The sequence below is a fragment of the Galeopterus variegatus genome, unplaced genomic scaffold (genome assembly GCF_000696425.1).
Source record: "Galeopterus variegatus unplaced genomic scaffold, G_variegatus-3.0.2 Scaffold6976, whole genome shotgun sequence".
NCBI lineage: Eukaryota > Metazoa > Chordata > Mammalia > Dermoptera > Cynocephalidae > Galeopterus > Galeopterus variegatus.
The window spans coordinates 73,167-77,755 of record NW_007733087.1 but is presented as its reverse complement, the minus strand read 5'-3'; positions in this window follow the sequence as shown (position 1 = coordinate 77,755).

The window sequence follows — 4,589 nt, the reverse complement described above, 5'->3', positions numbered from 1 at the left end:
GTCTAATCCCAGCCAGCTCTCTTTTTCCTTATGTCATAATAATTTGATAAAGATGATTCTAGGGGCCGGCCCGGTGGCGCACTCCTGCAGTGCGCCGCTTGGGAAGCGCGGTGGCGCTCCCACCGAGGGTTCGGATCCCACATACAGACCGGCCGCTCACTGGCTGAGCGGGGTGCAGGGGCAACACCGAGGGTTGCGATCCCGTTGCCGGTCCCGGTCCGGTGCGGGCGCGACACTGAGGGTTGCGATCCGTTGCCGGTCATGAAAAAAGACAAAAAGGAAAGAAAAAAAGATGATTCTAAAAAATATATGGAAATGCAAAGGGCCAAGAGGAAGAATCAGAAGCAGAAGAAGAGGAAACGATGAAAGGATTTGCTCTGTCAGATATCAACACTTTTTATAAGGTTATGTAGTAATTAAGACAGTGTGGTATTGATTCAGGGATAAGTAAAAATGGACAGACGAGAGAAACTTATTTTCAGCAATCTTTTGTTTTTTTTTCCTTTTTGTCTTTTTTCGTGACCGGCAACGGGATCGCAACCCTCAATGTCACGCCCACACCGCGCTCAACCAGTGAGCGGACCAGTCTCTATATGGGATCCGAACCCTCGGCGGGAGCGCCGCTGTGCTCCCAAGCGCCACACTCTACCAAGTGCGCCACCGGGCCGGCCCTTCAGCAATCTTTTATTCTTAAGATGTTTGCTTTATGCTTCATGTGGATACATGCTTCTGGGAGCACTGAGGATACCAAAGTGACTTAACACTGCTACAGCTGTCGGCCTCCAAGCACTTAGTGGGAAGACACACCAAGGTAAACCCCAGTTGCAGCTCTCAGGAAAGTCTGATGTTTTCATGATCTGACCTCTGTTTATCTCTCCAGCCACATCTGCAGACTCTAAGCCCCAGTCAGGCTTAGTTAATTTCTGGTAGTTTTCACCTCTGCATAAGTGGGAGCCTGCACTTAGGCTTGATGTGTTTGGAAACAGTTTAAATAAGATGTGGTCAACTGATGAAAAGCTCATTTGGTGATTATCAGTTGAGCCCTTAGGTTTTTTCTACAAAAGCCTTTCAAGCAGCGTACATTGTACAGTGATAACCAGGCACACGAGGAGACAAGAACATAAATAAGCAGCACAAACAACAGAAAACAGACGAGGTATTCCAGGTAGTGGACTCGCCAGACATACACTGTTTAACAGCTGTACTCTGTCCAGGATGCTAAGTAATTTACTAAATTTCTAGGGTAATATCAAATCTAGAATGAAGCGTATACAATTTCTAAAACTACAAGGAAAAATGGAACAATAAAAAATACTTGCTACAACACAGGTACAAATATCTAGCACATAGATGATAGTTTTAAACTAAAAAAAATAGTAATATAAGAGAATAAATGCTCCAGCTGAAACAAAGATTGTTATCTCAAAAGGAGAATGAAATTATGTGGTATTTCCAGGAGAAGTCCAAAATGTAGATACCAAAAATTCGCAAGTAAGAGGATAAAACATTTACCATGTACACACAAACCAAAAATCTGGTATAGTTATTTGATATCAAACAATAGATTTTAAGGCAAAGAACAGTTAATATCAGATAAAAGATTTTAAGGCAAAGAGCATTGCTAGAGAAAAACACATTCAATGCTAATGATGATATTAAATCTATTGGCAAAATTTTCTAAATTAGTATTCACCTAATATGGTCTCAGAATTTAAGACGAATATAAATCAAACTAACAGAACTAAAAACCAGAAAGACAAATCCACTTCCAAAGTGTTAGATTTAAAATAGCTCTCCAAGAAACAGGAGGCCAGTCCAAGTGTAGTTGTGTTCACAACAACTAATCAGTCACAACCAGGTGCAGATTTCCTTGTTCCTTTTCCGTTTCTGCTGCTTCACTTGACTAACCCAAACAAACAGGAAAAGACAGAACAATTCGGAATGTAGTTTTCCTAAGAAGAAGAACATATTGACCTAATGCTTGTATATTTTAAATAAAAACAAATCCAGACTTGAGAGGCTATTTGAAAAGCCTGCTGCAATACAGAGAGCACTCCAACCTCAGGGTCTGCAAGCATCTCCAAATCAAAAAAGGGCTTTGCTTCCACGGAGAGGTAAGCAGGGCCGGCAGAGGGGAGAGCAGGCAGCGTAATCAACATGGTTTAACAGGACTGTTTATTTCGTTGCTCACCAGGTTCTTGGAATGAGCTGTTACGGGAGCATGTCTACATCTTAGTGCTTGTTTAAGCTTAGGGACATGCCAAAGTTTAGGGGCCTAAGGCAGGGAGAGAATCCTGACTAAAGCTTGGTCAACTCAAGTCAGTGGGTAGGTAACAGGCAATAGTGAGCACTTGGTCAACAACACAAAACCAAACAACACAGGATGCACATTCTTCTCAGGCACATACAAAACACAATAAATCGATCATACACTGGGCCATAACAAGTCTCAACAAATTTCAAAGGATCAAAATGATCCAAGGTGTATATATTTTTCACTGTAATGTAATTAAGCTAGAAACTCGGAAGATAACATAATTAGAAATATGTCTGAAAATTAAGAAATACACTTCTAAAATAACCCATGGATCAAAGAAGAAGCAACAATGCAAGATGGAAAATCTTATGAACTGGCTGATACTAACGTTACAACATAGCAATTCTTGTGAGATACAGCCACAGCAGTGCTTAAAGGTTAATTTATAATCCTGATGATATGGATATAATATCAAAAAGGCTGTGACTAAGCCGTGCATCCATCACAAGTTTGATAAAGAAAAGCAGTTACATCTAAATAAGTAGAAGGAAATAAACAGGAAGAGAAATTAACAAAACAAAAAAGGTATGATGTGGAAGAACAAAGCCAAAAATTTATTCTTTCAAGAGATTAATAATGTCAAAATTTGGGTGATGCTGATCAAGAAAGAGAAGGCACAAACTATCAATATCCGAAATGAAAAAGGATTTAAAAGAATAATATTAGGAATAACTTCATGTTTATAAATTTGAAATTTGGTAAAATAGACAAATTCATAGAAAAATCCAACTTACAATAGGCAAAAACAAAAACAAAAAAAACCCAAAGTGTCTTAAAACTATTAAATGGAACCTCCAAATCAAGATATTTTCATGATGCAGCCACCAGGCTCGGATAGCTTCCCTGCTAATTTCTACCAATCATTTAAGAGAAAGTGCCAAGATGCCAGAGAATAGAAGAGAAAGCCTCCTCAGCTTGTTTTGTAACATCAGCGATAGTCTTGATTCTAAGATGCAACAAGGACATTACAGAAAAGAAATTTCATGATTACTCTTAACTCATGAGTGTGAAAACACATCATGGCTTGGTAGCAGTTGTTTGAAGTAATGAAAGAATATCTGTTAACTGAGAATTTTTACCCAGCAAAAATATCTTTCAAAAATAATGGAAAAATAAGGCTGGCTGGTCAGCTCACGCAGAGTGTGGTGCTGATAACACCAAGATGAAGGGTTTGGATACCCTTACTGGCCAGCCGCCAAAAAATAGTAATAATGATAATAAAATAAAGAAAAAATAAAAACTTTTTCAGACATATAAAAGCTGGAAAGAATTCGTTTCTAGCTGATTCACCCTAGAAGACGGCAGAAGGAAAATGATACCAGATGGAAATCTGCATCTACTCAAAAAATCAAGAGCACCAGGAATGGTAACTACTTGGGCAAATATTGCTGTTTTCTGTTACTATTTAAATATTTGGTCGGATTCTCCAGTGAAACCATCTGGGCTTGTAAAGTTCATCAAAAATCAGGAAAGTCTCAGAAATTGTTGCAGTCAAGAAGAACATAATGAGACATGACATAATGAGACAAGATATATATTATACAACCCAAATAGTATATGAGTCAAAGAGACAGTCTCAAGGGAATTTCCTTTTTTAAAGTATTGACCTGAGTGAAAATGAAAACACGATGTATAAAAGCAGTGTTCATGTGGAAAGTTATAGCACTGGCTGCATATATTAGAAAAGAAGAAAGGTATTTAGTGACTCACCTCAGTTTTTACTTTAAGAAACTTGACAAAAAAGAAAATTACCCTAAACAACTGTAGCCCCATTTGCTTTTTACTTTCTTAACTTTGAGATAAAATGCTCTAAATTGGCCTATGATTGCACTTCCTTAATTCGTATAACTTCGTATAATGTATGCTATACGAAGTTATTACGAGTATCATAAATTTCGTGCTGATAAAGTCAACTTAGCTAAAATGGGCTAATTCCTTGAACGACAGAAATTATCAAAGCTCACTCAAGAAGATATTGATAACCTGAGTAGCCCCATATCTATTAAGGAAATAGAAATTACAATTAAACTTCCCACAAAGAAAACTTCATTATATAAAAACATTAAAAATATAAAGAAAATAAGAAAAACCAAAAATAAAAATATATTGTCCTTATTCTGACCTTGAAACTGCAATTTACTCTGAACTTTACTCTGATACTGACTCTGACCCATCCTGATCTTTAACTTGGGCTTGAAACTGACCTTAACGATAAACCTGACCTAGATCCCCCATTTTGATCCTCACCATGTCCTTGAACTTGATACTGACC